This window comes from Bombina bombina, chromosome 8 (assembly GCF_027579735.1).
Source record: "Bombina bombina isolate aBomBom1 chromosome 8, aBomBom1.pri, whole genome shotgun sequence".
Classification (NCBI taxonomy): Eukaryota; Metazoa; Chordata; class Amphibia; order Anura; family Bombinatoridae; genus Bombina; species Bombina bombina.
Window position 1 is genome coordinate 120044952 of NC_069506.1, and position 20859 is coordinate 120065810.

General features: G+C 41.9%; 1 protein-coding gene across 6 annotated transcripts in view; it reads left to right on the forward strand.

Moving 5' to 3' along the window:
- MIB2 (MIB E3 ubiquitin protein ligase 2) overlaps window positions 1-20859 on the forward strand; it is a 451988-nt gene that overhangs the window by 346402 nt on the left and 84727 nt on the right. The window lies entirely within an intron of this gene.

Consider the following 20859-nt stretch of genomic DNA (forward strand, 5'->3'; position numbering starts at 1 on the left):
AAATGGCAAAGAGCCCAGCAAAGCTGGTCACATGATCCCTCCTAGGCTCCGCCTACCCCAGTCATTCTCTTTGCCGTTGTACAGGCAACATCTCCACGGAGATGGCTTAGAGTTTTTTAGTGTTTAACTGTAGTTTTTATTATTCAATCAAGAGTTTGTTATTTTAAAATAGTGCTGGTATGTACTATTTACTCAGAAACAGAAAAGAGATGAAGATTTCTGTTTGTATGAGGAAAATGATTTTAGCACCGTAACTAAAATCCATGGCTGTTCCACACAGGACTGTTGAGAGCAATTAACTTCAGTTGGGGGAACAGTGTGCAGTCTCTTGCTGCTTGAGGTATGACACATTCTAACAAGACGATGTAATGCTGGAAGCTGTCATTTTTCCCTATGGGATCCGGTAAGCCATGTTTATTACGATGGTAAATAAGGGCTTCACAAGGGCTTATTAAGATTGTAGACTTTTCTGGGCTAAATCGATTCAGTTTTAAAACATATTTAGCCTTGAGGAATCATTTTATCTGGGTATATTGATATTATAATATCGGCAGGCACTGTATTAGACACCTTATTTCTCTGGGGCTTTCCCAAAGCATAAGCAGAGCCTCATTTTCGCGCCGGTGTGGCGCACTTGTTTTTGAGAGGCATGGCATGCAGTCGCATGTGAGAGGAGCTCTGATACTTAGAAAAGACTTTCTGAAGCGTCATTTGGTATCGTATTCCCCTTTGGGTTTGGTTGGGTCTCAGCAAAGCAGATACCAGGGACTGTAAAGGGGTTAAAGTGTTAAAACGGCTCCGGTTCCGTTATTTTAAGGGTTAAAGCTTCCAAATTTGGTGTGCAATACTTTTAAGGCTTTAAGACACTGTGGTGAAAATTTGGTGAATTTTGTACAATTCCTTCATGTTTTTTCGCAATTGCAGTAATAAAGTGTGTTCAGTTTAAAATTTAAAGTGACAGTAACGGTTTTATTTTAAAACGTTTTTTGTACTTTATTATCAAGTTTATGCCTGTTTAACATGTCTGAACTACCAGATAGACTGTGTTCTGAATGTGGGGAAGCCAGAATTCCTGTTCATTTAAATAAATGTGATTTATGTGATAATGACAATGATGCCCAAGATGATTCCTCAAGTGAGGGGAGTAAGCATGGTACTGCATCATTCCCTCCTTCGTCTACACGAGTCTTGCCCACTCAGGAGGCCCCTAGTACATCTAGCGCGCCAATACTCCTTACTATGCAACAATTAACGGCTGTAATGGATAATTCTGTCAAAAACATTTTAGCCAAATTGAACCCTTGTCAGCGTAAGCGTGGCTGCTCTGTTTTAGTTACTGAAGAGCATGACGACGCTGATATTAATATCTCTGAAGGGCCCCTAACCCAATCTGAGGGGGCCAGGGAGGTTTTGTCTGAGGGAGAAATTACTGATTCAGGGAACATTTCTCAACAGGCTGAACCTGATGTAATTGCATTTAAATTTAAGTTGGAACATCTCCGCATTCTGCTTAAGGAGGTATTATCCACTCTGGATGATTGTGAAAAGTTGGTCATCCCAGAGAAACTATGTAAAATGGACAAGTTCCTAGAGGTGCCGGAGCTCCCAGAAGCTTTTCCTATACCCAAGCGGGTGGCGGACATTGTTAATAAAGAATGGGAAAGGCCCGGTATTCCTTTCGTCCCTCCCCCCATATTTAAAAAATTGTTTCCTATGGTCGACCCCAGAAAGGACTTATGGCAGACAGTCCCCAAGGTCGAGGGAGCGGTTTCTACTTTAAACAAACGCACCACTATACCCATAGAGGATAGTTGTGCTTTCAAAGATCCTATGGATAAAAAATTAGAAGGTTTGCTTAAAAAGATGTTTGTTCAGCAGGGTTACCTTCTACAACCAATTTCATGCATTGTCCCTGTCACTACAGCCGCATGTTTCTGGTTTGATGAGCTGATAAAGGCGCTCGATAGTGATTCTCCTCCTTATGAGGAGATTATGGACAGAATCAATGCTCTCAAATTGGCTAATTCTTTCACCCTAGACGCCACTTTGCAATTGGCTAGGTTAGCGGCTAAGAATTCTGGGTTTGCTATTGTGGCGCGCAGAGCGCTTTGGTTGAAATCTTGGTCGGCTGATGCGTCTTCCAAGAACAAGCTACTAAACATTCCTTTCAAGGGGAAAACGCTGTTTGGCCCTGACTTGAAAGAGATTATCTCGGATATCACTGGGGGTAAGGGCCACGCCCTTCCTCAGGATCGGCCTTTCAAGGCGAAAAACAGACCTAATTTTCGTCCCTTTCGTAAAAACGGACCAGCCCAAAGTGCTACGTCCTCTAAGCAAGAGGGTAATACTTCTCAAGCCAAGCCAGCTTGGAGACCAATGCAAGGCTGGAACAAGGGAAAGCAGGCCAAGAAGCCTGCCACTGCTACCAAGACAGCATGAAATATTGGCCCCCGATCCGGGACCGGATCTGGTGGGGGGCAGACTCTCTCTCTTCGCTCAGGCTTGGGCAAGAGATGTTCTGGATCCTTGGGCGCTAGAAATAGTCTCCCAGGGTTATCTTCTGGAATTCAAGGGACTTCCCCCAAGGGGGAGGTTCCACAGGTCTCAGTTGTCTTCAGACCACATAAAAAGACAGGCGTTCTTACATTGTGTAGAAGACCTGTTAAAAATGGGAGTGATTCATCCTGTTCCACTAAGAGAACAAGGGATGGGGTTCTACTCCAATCTGTTCATAGTTCCCAAAAAAGAGGGAACGTTCAGACCAATCTTAGATCTCAAGATCTTAAACAAGTTTCTCAAGGTTCCATCTTTCAAGATGGAAACCATTCGAACTATTCTTCCTTCCATCCAGGAGGGTCAATTCATGACCACGGTGGATTTAAAGGATGCGTATCTACATATTCCTATCCACAAGGAACATCATCGGTTCCTAAGGTTTGCATTCCTGGACAAACATTACCAGTTCGTGGCGCTTCCTTTCGGATTAGCCACTGCTCCAAGGATTTTCACAAAGGTACTAGGGTCCCTTCTAGCGGTGCTAAGACCAAGGGGCATTGCAGTAGTACCTTACCTGGACGACATTCTGATTCAAGCGTCGTCCCTTCCTCAAGCAAAGGCTCACACGGACATTGTCCTGGCCTTTCTCAGATCTCACGGCTGGAAAGTGAACGTGGAAAAGAGTTCTCTATCCCCGTCAACAAGGGTTCCCTTCTTGGGAACAATTATAGACTCCTTAGAAATGAGGATCTTTCTAACAGAGGCCAGAAAAACAAAACTTCTAGACTCTTGTCGGATACTTCATTCTGTTCCTCTTCCTTCCATAGCTCAGTGCATGGAAGTGATCGGGTTGATGGTAGCGGCGATGGACATAGTTCCTTTTGCGCGCATTCATCTAAGACCATTACAACTGTGCATGCTCAGTCAGTGGAATGGGGACTATACAGACTTGTCTCCGAAGATACAAGTAAATCAGAGGACCAGAGACTCACTCCGTTGGTGGCTGTCCCTGGACAATCTGTCTCAAGGGATGACGTTCCGCAGACCAGAGTGGGTCATTGTCACGACCGACGCCAGTCTGATGGGCTGGGGCGCGGTCTGGGGATCCCTGAAAGCTCAGGGTCTTTGGTCTCGGGAAGAATCTCTTCTACCGATAAATATTCTGGAACTGAGAGCGATATTCAATGCTCTCAAGGCCTGGCCTCGGCTAGCGAGGACCAAGTTCATACGGTTTCAATCAGACAACATGACAACTGTTGCGTACATCAACCATCAGGGGGGAACAAGGAGTTCCCTAGCGATGGAAGAAGTGACCAAAATCATTCTATGGGCGGAGTCTCACTCCTGCCACCTGTCTGCTATCCACATCCCAGGAGTGGAAAATTGGGAAGCGGATTTTCTGAGTCGTCAGACATTGCATCCGGGGGAGTGGGAACTCCATCCGGAAATCTTTGCCCAAGTCACTCACCTGTGGGGCATTCCAGACATGGATCTGATGGCCTCTCGTCAGAACTTCAAAGTTCCTTGTTACGGGGCCAGATCCAGGGATCCCAAGGCGGCTCTAGTGGATGCACTAGTAGCACCTTGGACCTTCAAACTAGCTTATGTGTTCCCGCCATTTCCTCTCATCCCCAGGCTGGTAGCCAGGATCAATCAGGAGAGAGCGTCGGTGATCTTGATAGCTCCTGCGTGGCCACGCAGGACTTGGTATGCAGATCTGGTGAATATGTCATCGGCTCCACCTTGGAAGCTACCTTTGAGACGAGACCTTCTTGTTCAGGGTCCGTTCGAACATCCGAATCTGGTTTCACTCCAGCTGACTGCTTGGAGATTGAACGCTTGATTTTATCGAAGCGAGGATTCTCAGATTCTGTTATTGATACTCTTGTTCAGGCCAGAAAGCCTGTAACTAGAAAGATTTACCACAAAATTTGGAAAAAATATATCTGTTGGTGTGAATCTAAAGGATTCCCTTGGGACAAGGTTAAGATTCCTAGGATTCTATCCTTCCTTCAAGAAGGATTGGAAAAAGGATTATCTGCAAGTTCCCTGAAGGGACAGATTTCTGCCTTGTCGGTATTACTTCACAAAAAGCTGGCAGCTGTGCCAGATGTTCAAGCCTTTGTTCAGGCTCTGGTTAGAATCAAGCCTGTTTACAAACCTTTGACTCCTCCTTGGAGTCTCAATTTAGTTCTTTCAGTTCTTCAGGGGGTTCCGTTTGAACCCTTACATTCCGTTGATATTAAGTTATTATCTTGGAAAGTTTTGTTTTTAGTTGCGATTTCTTCTGCTAGAAGAGTCTCAGAATTATCTGCTCTGCAGTGTTCTCCTCCTTATCTGGTGTTCCATGCAGATAAGGTGGTTTTACGTACTAAACCTGGTTTTCTTCCAAAAGTTGTTTCTAACAAAAACATTAACCAGGAGATTATCGTACCTTCTCTGTGTCCAAAACCAGTTTCAAAGAAGGAACGTTTGTTGCACAATTTGGATGTTGTTCGCGCTCTAAAATTCTATTTAGATGCTACAAAGGATTTTAGACAAACATCTTCCTTGTTTGTTGTTTATTCAGGTAAAAGGAGAGGTCAAAAAGCAACTTCTACCTCTCTCTTTTTGGATTAAAAGCATCATCAGATTGGCTTACGAGACTGCCGGACGGCAGCCTCCCGAAAGAATCACAGCTCATTCCACTAGGGCTGTGGCTTCCACATGGGCCTTCAAGAACGAGGCTTCTGTTGATCAGATATGTAGGGCAGCGACTTGGTCTTCTCTGCACACTTTTACCAAATTTTACAAGTTTGATACTTTTGCTTCTTCTGAGGCTATTTTTGGGAGAAAGGTTTTGCAAGCCGTGGTGCCTTCCATTTAGGTGACCTGATTTGCTCCCTCCCTTCATCCGTGTCCTAAAGCTTTGGTATTGGTTCCCACAAGTAAGGATGACGCCGTGGACCGGACACACCTATGTTGGAGAAAACAGAATTTATGTTTACCTGATAAATTTCTTTCTCCAACGGTGTGTCCGGTCCACGGCCCGCCCTGGTTTTTTAATCAGGTCTGATAATTTATTTTCTTTAACTACAGTCACCACGGTACCATATGGTTTCTCCTATGCAAATATTCCTCCTTAACGTCGGTCGAATGACTGGGGTAGGCGGAGCCTAGGAGGGATCATGTGACCAGCTTTGCTGGGCTCTTTGCCATTTCCTGTTGGGGAAGAGAATATCCCACAAGTAAGGATGACGCCGTGGACCGGACACACCGTTGGAGAAAGAAATTTATCAGGTAAACATAAATTCTGTTTTTTTAAAAAAAAACCCAAAGGCCATTTAGTTAATTTAATTTAAAGAGTATTTAACCCCTAGCTTGCCAGTGATCGCTATAAATCACTGGCATTAGCATAGCTGTACTTTTTTAAAAAAAAAACCCAAAGGCCATTTAGTTAATTTAATTTAAAGAGTATTTAACCCCTAGCTTGCCAGTGATCGCTATAAATCACTGGCATTAGCATAGCTGTACTTTTTTTAAAAAAAACCCAAAGGCCATTTAGTTAATTAATTAATTTTGGTTTTCTGTGACAGATACAAAAATGTCACAGAAAAGATATAGTGTTGAGGAGGCGTATGCCATCCTTGCGTCAGAGTCAGATGCCTCTATGTCTGACTCAGACCCCAATTTTGACCCTGCCATATGCTCAGATACATCATTAGATGCAGTCTCAACTGATAGTGATGTATCTGTGGCTGCTAGCCCCCCTGCCAGCCCCCCTGCTAGCCCCCCTGCCAGCCCCCCTGCTAGAAGGAGGCGTGTTGCTGCCATTGCCGCTGAAGAGTGGGTAACGCCTCATCTCCAGAGGCCAGATATCCCACCCTTCACAGCAAATGCTGGCATAAATATAGATGTGGCAGGTTTTAGCCCCCAACAGTTTCTGGAGGTGTTTCTGGGTGATGATGTATTGGGGAACATTGTCGCCCAAACTAATTTATATGCCCATCAGTACCGTGCTGCAAAGCCTGAAACATATTTGGCAAAGCAGCAATGGGCCCCCATCAATGTGCCAGAATTTAAAAAATTCTGGGCATTGACTATGCTGATGGGCATCATAAAGAAACCCTCCGTTCGCTCCTACTGGAGCAGTAGCCCCATCTGCTCTACCCCCATTTTCTCCCAGAGTATGTCGAGGCAGAGATATGAAATGATTCTTCATTTCATGCACTTCAGCGACAACAGCCTGTGCCCCCCTAGGGAGCATCCCCAATTTGACAGGCTGTATAAAATCCGCCCCCTGATTACCCACTTTTCTGCCAGGTTTGCAGAGGCTTATACACCTGGAAGGAATATATGCGTTGATGAATCCCTGATGAAGTATAAGGGAAGGCTGGGATTCAAGCAGTATATTCCTTCCAAGCGCTCCAGGTATGGGGTAAAGGTGTATAAGCTCTGTGAGAGCGAGACTGGGTATACTCAGGCCTTCCGGGTGTATGAGGGAAAGGATAGCCACCTTGACCCTCCAGGTTGCCCAGAACATATGGGAACCACTGGCAAGATTGTCTGGGACCTGATATTACCCCTAATGAACAAAGGGTATCACTTGTACTTAGACAATTTTTATACAAGTGTCCTTTTGTTCAAGCTACTGTATTGCTTTGATACAGTAGCTTGCGGTACTATTAAAAAGAACCGCAAAGGTTTCCCAGGACAACTTGTACGCACCCGGCTACGAAGGGGGGAGACCTCTGCTCTGCGCCAAGAGGAGCTGTTGGCACTGAAGTACAGAGACAAGAAGGATGTATACCTTCTTACCACCATCCACACAGAGAGGACGGTGGCGGTCTCTGTACGTGGCAGAGCTGAGATCATAAGGAAGCCAGTGTGCATCAAATCTTATAACCGGCATATGGGTGGGGTTGATCTGGCAGATCAGCTGCTGCAGCCCTACCTAATTATGCGGAAGACAAGGGCCTGGTACAAAAAGGTTGCAATTTACCTAATGCAGATTGCAACCCACAACGCTTTTTTGTTGTTCAAAAAAGCAAACCCCGGAATGAAACTGACTTTTTTACAATTTCAGCTCCAGATCATTTCGGGGATTTTGTACCATGATGCACCTGCTCCCCGGGCGGTGATGGGAGAGAGCAGAGTTGGGGCTACTCATTTTATTTTTAAAATCCCCCCTACTGCCGCAAAGCAGAGACCACAAAAAAAATGCAGAGTCTGTACCAAGAGGGGGCAGAGAAGGGACACTGTATATCACTGTCCTGATTGCCCTGGACAGCCTGGACTCTGCATTGGGGACTGCTTCAAGCGGTACCATACAATGGTCAATTTTTAAAAAATAAATAAATTTGCTGTTATTTTTTTTTTGTTATGTTTACTGTTAAATTTTTTGTTATTTTTTTACTTTTAATGTGCCAGATTTTTACATTTCACTAATATATTTTTTTTTCTAAAATGGGGCTGTTCTTTTTCTCCAACATAGGTGTGTCCGGTCCACGGCGTCATCCTTACTTGTGGGATATTCTCTTCCCCAACAGGAAATGGCAAAGAGCCCAGCAAAGCTGGTCACATGATCCCTCCTAGGCTCCGCCTACCCCAGTCATTCTCTTTGCCGTTGTACAGGCAACATCTCCACGGAGATGGCTTAGAGTTTTTTAGTGTTTAACTGTAGTTTTTATTATTCAATCAAGAGTTTGTTATTTTAAAATAGTGCTGGTATGTACTATTTACTCAGAAACAGAAAAGAGATGAAGATTTCTGTTTGTATGAGGAAAATGATTTTAGCACCGTAACTAAAATCCATGGCTGTTCCACACAGGACTGTTGAGAGCAATTAACTTCAGTTGGGGGAACAGTGTGCAGTCTCTTGCTGCTTGAGGTATGACACATTCTAACAAGACGATGTAATGCTGGAAGCTGTCATTTTTCCCTATGGGATCCGGTAAGCCATGTTTATTACGATGGTAAATAAGGGCTTCACAAGGGCTTATTAAGATTGTAGACTTTTCTGGGCTAAATCGATTCAGTTTTAAAACATATTTAGCCTTGAGGAATCATTTTATCTGGGTATATTGATATTATAATATCGGCAGGCACTGTATTAGACACCTTATTTCTCTGGGGCTTTCCCAAAGCATAAGCAGAGCCTCATTTTCGCGCCGGTGTGGCGCACTTGTTTTTGAGAGGCATGGCATGCAGTCGCATGTGAGAGGAGCTCTGATACTTAGAAAAGACTTTCTGAAGCGTCATTTGGTATCGTATTCCCCTTTGGTTTTGGTTGGGTCTCAGCAAAGCAGATACCAGGGACTGTAAAGGGGTTAAAGTGTTAAAACGGCTCCGGTTCCGTTATTTTAAGGGTTAAAGCTTCCAAATTTGGTGTGCAATACTTTTAAGGCTTTAAGACACTGTGGTGAAAATTTGGTGAATTTTGTACAATTCCTTCATGTTTTTTCGCAATTGCAGTAATAAAGTGTGTTCAGTTTAAAATTTAAAGTGACAGTAACGGTTTTATTTTAAAACGTTTTTTGTACTTTATTATCAAGTTTATGCCTGTTTAACATGTCTGAACTACCAGATAGACTGTGTTCTGAATGTGGGGAAGCCAGAATTCCTGTTCATTTAAATAAATGTGATTTATGTGATAATGACAATGATGCCCAAGATGATTCCTCAAGTGAGGGGAGTAAGCATGGTACTGCATCATTCCCTCCTTCGTCTACACGAGTCTTGCCCACTCAGGAGGCCCCTAGTACATCTAGCGCGCCAATACTCCTTACTATGCAACAATTAACGGCTGTAATGGATAATTCTGTCAAAAACATTTTAGCCAAATTGAACCCTTGTCAGCGTAAGCGTGGCTGCTCTGTTTTAGTTACTGAAGAGCATGACGACGCTGATATTAATATCTCTGAAGGGCCCCTAACCCAATCTGAGGGGGCCAGGGAGGTTTTGTCTGAGGGAGAAATTACTGATTCAGGGAACATTTCTCAACAGGCTGAACCTGATGTAATTGCATTTAAATTTAAGTTGGAACATCTCCGCATTCTGCTTAAGGAGGTATTATCCACTCTGGATGATTGTGAAAAGTTGGTCATCCCAGAGAAACTATGTAAAATGGACAAGTTCCTAGAGGTGCCGGAGCTCCCAGAAGCTTTTCCTATACCCAAGCGGGTGGCGGACATTGTTAATAAAGAATGGGAAAGGCCCGGTATTCCTTTCGTCCCTCCCCCCATATTTAAAAAATTGTTTCCTATGGTCGACCCCAGAAAGGACTTATGGCAGACAGTCCCCAAGGTCGAGGGAGCGGTTTCTACTTTAAACAAACGCACCACTATACCCATAGAGGATAGTTGTGCTTTCAAAGATCCTATGGATAAAAAATTAGAAGGTTTGCTTAAAAAGATGTTTGTTCAGCAGGGTTACCTTCTACAACCAATTTCATGCATTGTCCCTGTCACTACAGCCGCATGTTTCTGGTTTGATGAGCTGATAAAGGCGCTCGATAGTGATTCTCCTCCTTATGAGGAGATTATGGACAGAATCAATGCTCTCAAATTGGCTAATTCTTTCACCCTAGACGCCACTTTGCAATTGGCTAGGTTAGCGGCTAAGAATTCTGGGTTTGCTATTGTGGCGCGCAGAGCGCTTTGGTTGAAATCTTGGTCGGCTGATGCGTCTTCCAAGAACAAGCTACTAAACATTCCTTTCAAGGGGAAAACGCTGTTTGGCCCTGACTTGAAAGAGATTATCTCGGATATCACTGGGGGTAAGGGCCACGCCCTTCCTCAGGATCGGCCTTTCAAGGCGAAAAACAGACCTAATTTTCGTCCCTTTCGTAAAAACGGACCAGCCCAAAGTGCTACGTCCTCTAAGCAAGAGGGTAATACTTCTCAAGCCAAGCCAGCTTGGAGACCAATGCAAGGCTGGAACAAGGGAAAGCAGGCCAAGAAGCCTGCCACTGCTACCAAGACAGCATGAAATATTGGCCCCCGATCCGGGACCGGATCTGGTGGGGGGCAGACTCTCTCTCTTCGCTCAGGCTTGGGCAAGAGATGTTCTGGATCCTTGGGCGCTAGAAATAGTCTCCCAGGGTTATCTTCTGGAATTCAAGGGACTTCCCCCAAGGGGGAGGTTCCACAGGTCTCAGTTGTCTTCAGACCACATAAAAAGACAGGCGTTCTTACATTGTGTAGAAGACCTGTTAAAAATGGGAGTGATTCATCCTGTTCCACTAAGAGAACAAGGGATGGGGTTCTACTCCAATCTGTTCATAGTTCCCAAAAAAGAGGGAACGTTCAGACCAATCTTAGATCTCAAGATCTTAAACAAGTTTCTCAAGGTTCCATCTTTCAAGATGGAAACCATTCGAACTATTCTTCCTTCCATCCAGGAGGGTCAATTCATGACCACGGTGGATTTAAAGGATGCGTATCTACATATTCCTATCCACAAGGAACATCATCGGTTCCTAAGGTTTGCATTCCTGGACAAACATTACCAGTTCGTGGCGCTTCCTTTCGGATTAGCCACTGCTCCAAGGATTTTCACAAAGGTACTAGGGTCCCTTCTAGCGGTGCTAAGACCAAGGGGCATTGCAGTAGTACCTTACCTGGACGACATTCTGATTCAAGCGTCGTCCCTTCCTCAAGCAAAGGCTCACACGGACATTGTCCTGGCCTTTCTCAGATCTCACGGCTGGAAAGTGAACGTGGAAAAGAGTTCTCTATCCCCGTCAACAAGGGTTCCCTTCTTGGGAACAATTATAGACTCCTTAGAAATGAGGATCTTTCTAACAGAGGCCAGAAAAACAAAACTTCTAGACTCTTGTCGGATACTTCATTCTGTTCCTCTTCCTTCCATAGCTCAGTGCATGGAAGTGATCGGGTTGATGGTAGCGGCGATGGACATAGTTCCTTTTGCGCGCATTCATCTAAGACCATTACAACTGTGCATGCTCAGTCAGTGGAATGGGGACTATACAGACTTGTCTCCGAAGATACAAGTAAATCAGAGGACCAGAGACTCACTCCGTTGGTGGCTGTCCCTGGACAATCTGTCTCAAGGGATGACGTTCCGCAGACCAGAGTGGGTCATTGTCACGACCGACGCCAGTCTGATGGGCTGGGGCGCGGTCTGGGGATCCCTGAAAGCTCAGGGTCTTTGGTCTCGGGAAGAATCTCTTCTACCGATAAATATTCTGGAACTGAGAGCGATATTCAATGCTCTCAAGGCCTGGCCTCGGCTAGCGAGGACCAAGTTCATACGGTTTCAATCAGACAACATGACAACTGTTGCGTACATCAACCATCAGGGGGGAACAAGGAGTTCCCTAGCGATGGAAGAAGTGACCAAAATCATTCTATGGGCGGAGTCTCACTCCTGCCACCTGTCTGCTATCCACATCCCAGGAGTGGAAAATTGGGAAGCGGATTTTCTGAGTCGTCAGACATTGCATCCGGGGGAGTGGGAACTCCATCCGGAAATCTTTGCCCAAGTCACTCACCTGTGGGGCATTCCAGACATGGATCTGATGGCCTCTCGTCAGAACTTCAAAGTTCCTTGCTACGGGGCCAGATCCAGGGATCCCAAGGCGGCTCTAGTGGATGCACTAGTAGCACCTTGGACCTTCAAACTAGCTTATGTGTTCCCGCCATTTCCTCTCATCCCCAGGCTGGTAGCCAGGATCAATCAGGAGAGGGCGTCGGTGATCTTGATAGCTCCTGCGTGGCCACGCAGGACTTGGTATGCAGATCTGGTGAATATGTCATCGGCTCCACCTTGGAAGCTACCTTTGAGACGAGACCTTCTTGTTCAGGGTCCGTTCGAACATCCGAATCTGGTTTCACTCCAGCTGACTGCTTGGAGATTGAACGCTTGATTTTATCGAAGCGAGGATTCTCAGATTCTGTTATTGATACTCTTGTTCAGGCCAGAAAGCCTGTAACTAGAAAGATTTACCACAAAATTTGGAAAAAATATATCTGTTGGTGTGAATCTAAAGGATTCCCTTGGGACAAGGTTAAGATTCCTAGGATTCTATCCTTCCTTCAAGAAGGATTGGAAAAAGGATTATCTGCAAGTTCCCTGAAGGGACAGATTTCTGCCTTGTCGGTATTACTTCACAAAAAGCTGGCAGCTGTGCCAGATGTTCAAGCCTTTGTTCAGGCTCTGGTTAGAATCAAGCCTGTTTACAAACCTTTGACTCCTCCTTGGAGTCTCAATTTAGTTCTTTCAGTTCTTCAGGGGGTTCCGTTTGAACCCTTACATTCCGTTGATATTAAGTTATTATCTTGGAAAGTTTTGTTTTTAGTTGCGATTTCTTCTGCTAGAAGAGTCTCAGAATTATCTGCTCTGCAGTGTTCTCCTCCTTATCTGGTGTTCCATGCAGATAAGGTGGTTTTACGTACTAAACCTGGTTTTCTTCCAAAAGTTGTTTCTAACAAAAACATTAACCAGGAGATTATCGTACCTTCTCTGTGTCCAAAACCAGTTTCAAAGAAGGAACGTTTGTTGCACAATTTGGATGTTGTTCGCGCTCTAAAATTCTATTTAGATGCTACAAAGGATTTTAGACAAACATCTTCCTTGTTTGTTGTTTATTCAGGTAAAAGGAGAGGTCAAAAAGCAACTTCTACCTCTCTCTCTTTTTGGATTAAAAGCATCATCAGATTGGCTTACGAGACTGCCGGACGGCAGCCTCCCGAAAGAATCACAGCTCATTCCACTAGGGCTGTGGCTTCCACATGGGCCTTCAAGAACGAGGCTTCTGTTGATCAGATATGTAGGGCAGCGACTTGGTCTTCTCTGCACACTTTTACCAAATTTTACAAGTTTGATACTTTTGCTTCTTCTGAGGCTATTTTTGGGAGAAAGGTTTTGCAAGCCGTGGTGCCTTCCATTTAGGTGACCTGATTTGCTCCCTCCCTTCATCCGTGTCCTAAAGCTTTGGTATTGGTTCCCACAAGTAAGGATGACGCCGTGGACCGGACACACCTATGTTGGAGAAAACAGAATTTATGTTTACCTGATAAATTTCTTTCTCCAACGGTGTGTCCGGTCCACGGCCCGCCCTGGTTTTTTAATCAGGTCTGATAATTTATTTTCTTTAACTACAGTCACCACGGTACCATATGGTTTCTCCTATGCAAATATTCCTCCTTAACGTCGGTCGAATGACTGGGGTAGGCGGAGCCTAGGAGGGATCATGTGACCAGCTTTGCTGGGCTCTTTGCCATTTCCTGTTGGGGAAGAGAATATCCCACAAGTAAGGATGACGCCGTGGACCGGACACACCGTTGGAGAAAGAAATTTATCAGGTAAACATAAATTCTGTTTTTTTTTTTTTACAAAAACCCCTGTCAAACCTATGCATGGGGACATAGGTGTACTCAGGGTGCCTAGCAGAAAACAACCTGTAGTATTTTTTTTGCACTAACTTACAACAGTCTCTCCTAAATCATAGTCAAAAAGCAATGTGTGTGTAAAAATGAAAATTGAAAAAATGCCACCATACACTTTCTCCAATTTTTTTAGCTAAAACAGTTACTTCAAATGCATCAAAGCACACCATATACAATACCTTGGGGTGTCAACATTTCAAAAATATGCACATTCATGGCAATAAATAAAAGTGGGGTTTACAATAGGCCCCAAACTAAAGATAGGCCTATCAGAAGAAATACTCTCACTTAATAACTAAAATCACAAGTCATAAAATTGTAACATAACCTTCCCAAAATCCTGGCAAACCTATGCATGGGGGGCATAGGTGTACTCAGGGTGCCTAGCAGAAAACAACCTGAAGTATTTTTTTGCACTAACTTACAACAGTCTCTCCTAAATCATAGTCAAAAAGCAATGTGTGTGTAAAAATGAAAATTGAAAAAATGCCACCATACACTTTCTCCAATTTTTTTTAGCTAAAACAGTTACTTCAAATGCATCAAAGCACACCATATACAATACCTTGGGGTGTCAACATTTCAAAAATATGCACATTCATGGAAACAAATAAATTGGGGTATGTTAAAATACCCCCAAAAAGACAATAGGCAAAGAAAATATGTTAAATGTGAAAAAAAAATCACAAACGCATGTTGGACATTTGGCATTACACCCCCCGAACAAGCCAAGAAACTTATGCATAGGTGGTATCACTGTACTCAGGAGATGTTGGTGAACACATATTGGGGTCTTCTTTGGCAGTAACACATAACAGGAGCTGAGAATTCATGTCTAAAGTACAATGTGTGTGAAAAATAACACACAAAAAATGACTGCCTAATAGTTTGACAAAGAATTAGTGCATGGAAAGTGTTAAAATACCAGCATTTGAAATACCCTAGGGTGTCTACTTTTCAAAAATATATGGTTTGATGGGGGTAAATTACATTGGCCGGCTTCAGAAATGTCCCAAATAGGACATGGGTGCATGACGACAGATGTGAAAATTCCAAATTAAAAAACTGGAATGCGCCCCCTAAAAATAAGGCCTTTTAGCCCCCAGAGAACCCAACACACCTATACATGGGTGGTATCACTGTACTCAGGAGATGTTGTTGAATACATATTGAGGTTTTTTTTGGCAGTAACACATAACAGGGACTGAGAATATATGCCTAAAGTACAATGTGTGTGAAAAATAATGCAAAAAAATGACTACCTAAAAGTTTGACAAAGACTAGTGGTTGAATTAGTGCATGGAAAGTGTTAAAATACCAGCATTTGAAATACCCTAGGGTGTCTACTTTTCAAAAATATATGGTTTGATGGGGGTAATTTACATTGGCCGGCTTCAGAAATGTCCCAAATAGGACATGGGTGCATGATGACAGATGTGAAAATTCCAAGTTGAAAAACTGGAATGCGCCCCCTAAAATTAAGGCCTTTTAGCCCCCAGAGAACCCGACACACCTATACATGGGGGGTATCACTGTACTCAGGAGATGTTGTTGAATACATATTGAGGTTTTTTTTTGGCAGTAACACATAACAGGGACTGAGAATATATGCCTAAAGTACAATGTGTGTGAAAAATAATGCAAAAAAATGACTACCTAAAAGTTTGACAAAGACTAGTGGTTGAATTAGTGCATGGAAAGTGTTAAAATACCAGCATTTGAAATACCCTAGGGTGTCTACTTTTCAAAAATATATGGTTTGATGGGGGTAATTTACATTGGCCGGCTTCAGAAATGTCCCAAATAGGACATGGGTGCATGATGACAGATGTGAAAATTCCAAGTTGAAAAACTGGAATGCGCCCCCTAAAATTAAGGCCTTTTAGCCCCCAGAGAACCCAACACACCTATACATGGGGGGTATCACTGTACTCAGGAGATGTTGTTGAATACATATTGAGTTTTTTTTGGCAGTATCACATAACAGGGACTGAGAATATATGCCTAAAGTACAATGTGTGTGAAAAATAATGCAAAAAAATGACTACCTAAAAGTTTGACAAAGACTAGTGGTTGAATTAGTGCATGGAAAGTGTTAAAATACCAGCATTTGAAATACCCTAGGGTGTCTACTTTTCAAAAATATATGGTTTGATGGGGGTAATTTACATTGGCCGGCTTCAGAAATGTCCCAAATAGGACATGGGTGCATGATGACAGATGTGAAAATTCCAAGTTGAAAACTTTAATGCGCCCCCTAAAATTAAGGCCTTTTAGCCCCCAGAGAACCCGACACACCTATACATGGGGGGTATCACTGTACTCAGGAGATGTTGTTGAATACATATTGAGGTTTTTTTTGGCAGTAACACATAACAGGGACTGAGAATATATGCCTAAAGTACAATATGTGTGAAAAATAATGCAAAAAAATGACTACCTAAAAGTTTGACAAAGACTAGTGGTTGAATTAGTGCATGGAAAGTGTTAAAATACCAGCATTTGAAATACCCTAGGGTGTCTACTTTTCAAAAATATATGGTTTGATGGGGGTAATTTGCATTGTCCGGCTTCAGAAATGTCCCAAATAGGACATGGGTGCATGATGACAGATGTGAAAATTCCAAGTTGAAAAACTGGAATGCCCCCCCTAAAATTAAGGCCTTTTAGCCCCCAGAGAACCCGACACACCTATACATGGGGGGTATCACTGTACTCAGGAGATGTTGTTGAATACATATTGAGTTTTTTTTTGGCAGTAACACATAACAGGGACTGAGAATATATGCCTAAAGTACAATGTGTGTGAAAAATAATGCAAAAAAATGACTACCTAAAAGTTTGACAAAGACTAGTGGTTGAATTAGTGCATGGAAAGTGTTAAAATACCAGCATTTGAAATACCCTAGGGTGTCTACTTTTCAAAAATATATGGTTTGATGGGGGTAATTTACATTGGCCGGCTTCAGAAATGTCCCAAATAGGACATGGGTGCATGATGACAGATATGAAAATTCCAAGTTGAAAAACTGGAATGCGCCCCCTAAAATTAAGGCCTTTTAGCCCCCAGAGAACCCGACACACCTATACATGGGGGGTATCACTGTACTCAGAAGTTGTTGTTGAACACATATTGAGGTGTTTTTGGTCAGTAACATATAACAGGAACTGAGAATCCATGCCTAAAGTACAATGCGTGTGAAAAATAACACACCAAAATGACTACCCAAAAGTTTGACAAAGACTGGTGGTTGAATTAGTGCATGCAAAGTGTTAAAATACCAGCATTTGAAATACCCTAGGGTGTCTACTTTTTAAAAATATATGGTTTGATGGGGGTAATTTGCATTGTCCGGCTTCAGAAATGTCCCAAATAGGACATGGGTGCATGACGACAGATGTGAAAATTCCAAATTAAAAAACTGGAATGCGCCCCCTAAAAATAAGGCCTTTTAGCCCCCAGAGAACCCAACAGACCTATACATGGGTGGTATCACTGTACTCAGGAGATGCTGCTGAAGACATATTGGGGTGTTATTTGGCAGTAACCCTTAACGTTCTCAGTAAATGTATTCTTGAATTGCTATTTTGTCAAAAAATCACCATTTTTTTTTTTTTTTTTTCAAACTTTGGCATAGATTGGTGGTAAAATAGTTGCATGGAAAGAGTCAAAATACTCCATGTTTAATACCTTAGGTTGTGTTCTTTTAAAATATATATATATATGTGAAGGGTTAATCAGGGATTCCTGACAGATATCAGTGTTCCAATGTAACTATCGCTAATTTTTTTAAAAATTTTTTGGAAATAGCAAAGTGCTACTTGTACTTATTGCCCTATAACTTGCAAAAAAAGCAAAGAACATGTAAACATTGAGTATTTCTAAACTCAGGACAAAATTTAGAAACTATTTAGCATGGAAGTTTTTTGGTAGTTGTTGAAGTGTAGGAGATTTTGAGGGTCAAAGTTAAAAAAGTGTGTTTTTTTCAATTTTTTCCTCATATTTTATAAATTTTTTTATAGTAAATTATAAGATATGATGAAAATAATGGTATCTTTAGAAAGTCCATTTAATGGCGAGAAAAACGGTATATAATATGTGTGGGTACAGTAAATGAGTAAGAGGAAAATTACAGCTAAACACAAACACCGCAGAAATGTAAAAATAGCCTTGGTCCCAAACGGACAGAAAATGGAAAAGTGCTGCGGTCATTAAGGGGTTAAGCTATTTAGAGATACATTTTTAAACCCTATTTTAAAACAGACGCTTTACCGCCTTTAAACACTTTATTCCTAAGGAGTTCGTTAGATGTATACCATGTTTGCTTGACTTAAAACATCTGAATGACCTTAAAGGGACATGAAACCCAAATGTTTTCTTTCGTGATTTAGACAGAGCATGCAATTTTAAACAACTTTCCAATTTATTTCTATTATTTATTTTGCTTCCTTCTCTTGTTTTATCTTTCTGAAAGGTTTATCTAGAAAAGCTCAGGAGTAGCAAAGAAACTATGTTCTAGCTGCTGATTGGTTACTGCATATATATACTGATTGTCATTGTCAGAGCATGCAGTTTTAAACAATTTTCTTAGGTTTATGACTTCATTCTCTTGCTGTCTTTTGTTTAATTCCAGGAACGTAATAAGCTCAGGAGCATGCATGTGTCTAGAGTACTATATGGCAGCAGTTTTGCAAGAATGTTATCCATACATAAGAGCACTAGATGGCAGCACTACTTCCTGCCATATAGTGCTCCAGGCACCTACCTACGTATCTGTTCAGCAAAGAATACCATGCGAACAAAGCAAATTTGAAGTACATTGAAATATTTGATTAAATTGTACTTTGTCTGAATAACAGAAGAAACTTCTCATATTCCTTTAATATGCTTTTTACCCCTATTACCTGTATCTAAGTCTCTGCAGACTACCCCTTCATAACAGTGCTTTTTGCAAACTTGCATTTTTAGCCAATCAGTGCTGTTTCTTGTATAACCATTATCATTCTCCATGGGAGTGAGCACTATGTTATCTATATGGGACACATGAACTAGCACTACTTGGCTTTTGTGCAAGATTTAAAAATCTTTAAAAAAAAAAAGCACTCAGATAAAGTCCAGCCTGCAGGGACTTAGAAATAGTTGTTGTGCAAAGCTGGGCAATGGGTAGTAAAAAAAAAAAATCAAGTATACTATCCCTTTAAACATTTGGACCTACCCTTGTATGTATTTATGCAATATGTTTTGTAAGATGCACTATATCCATATCCCTCGTAAAAAAAATATTTATAAATAAATTAAAATAATTTATTTAATAATGTATTTAAAGGGCCATGATACCCAAATGTTGAAACACTTGAAAGTGATGCAGCATAGCTGTAAAAAGCTGACTAGAAAATATCACCTGAACATCTATATGTTAAAAAGAAAGATATTTTACCTCAAAAGTTCTTCAGTAGCCACATCCCATTGTAAAGGACTTCTAAGCAGCAAATCAGTATGTCTGTTCCGGGACAGCTAAGGGAGTGAGCTTACGTGCACACTCCTCTTATTTCCCTATTCAGTTTAAGGAAGTTTACTATGAAATCACATGAGAGTTAAGTGAAATCTCATGAGATCACAGTAAAAGAGTTCATGACCTCAACACTGCTGATGCTGATTGGCTGCTTTTTTTTTATTTATTTTTTTACCTACAGCTGAGCAACAGCTGAATTATATTGTTTTACACAGAACTTACTCTGCTGAGCTGAGGAGATTGTGAGGTAAAATATCTTCCTTTTTTACATAGAGATGCTCAGGTGATATTTTCCTGTCAGCTTTTTACAGTTATGCTGCATCATTTTAAAGTGATTTAGCATATGAGTATTATGTCCCGTTAACATAATAAATGGGTACATTACAATGCATTGATTTTTCTGTGCAGAATACATGTGATGTGACAAATAACGGCATGAGAACATATTCCTCACTGGCCTTTGTGCTGCTCAGAAGGAGAAATGCATTGCAGCTTCCAAGCGAGACTTTAAAGTGTCAGTAAACCTTAAAAATAATGTTATATAATTCTGCACATAGTGCAGAATTATATAACATTATATTAGCCAAACTTTATAAAACATAATATTCCCTTTTAATTTTTTTAAAAAACGGCTGTTTTACAGACCCGCTCTCTGTGCTCTTCTGAGCGGGTCTGTTTGTTTCGCACAGCGCATCAGGCCAGCTGTATAGTCACAGCCCGGCCCGATCGCGCCATTATACACAGTGCAGCTCGCTCCTGCTGTCAGACAGAGCAGGAGCGAGCTGCACTTAGTGTTATGGCGCGGTCGGGCCGGGCTGTGACTATACAGCTGGCCCGATGCGCTGGGTGAAACAAACAGACCCGCTCAGAAGAGCACAGAGAGCGGGTCTGTAAAACAGCCGTTTTTTTAAAAACTTAAAAGGGAATATTAGGTTTTATAAAGTTTGGCTAATATAATGTTATATAATTCTGCACTATGTGCAGAATTATATAACATTATTTTGGAGGTTTACTGTCCCTTTAACTATGTTTTAAAGTCCTTTGTTGGGGTCAGGAGTGTAAGAAAATGTTTACATTTTATTATTGCACCAACGTTCATTTAAATAAGTGTCATGTTTTGCTTTTAATACATTCATTTTAGATGTGAACATCGGGAGTACTGATTAGCTAGCTGCCTACCTGTGTATCCTGCAAATTACAGATATAGCAGTATATATTGATATGTATTATTATATCTAATAGCTCAGATACCTTGATAAACGCAGCACTCGCAATGGAATTGGCCCACAGTTAGTAACGTTTTTATGTTACGACCAGGAGGTACTGACTTGATTGAATCATTGGTTACTTTGATTGAATTTGCGTCTGAAACAAAAATTGCTCCTCCGTATTTTCTAATGAGTGTTTTAATAAAAATAAAAATAGATATTTATTATTTTGCTATGTTATACCAATGTCTT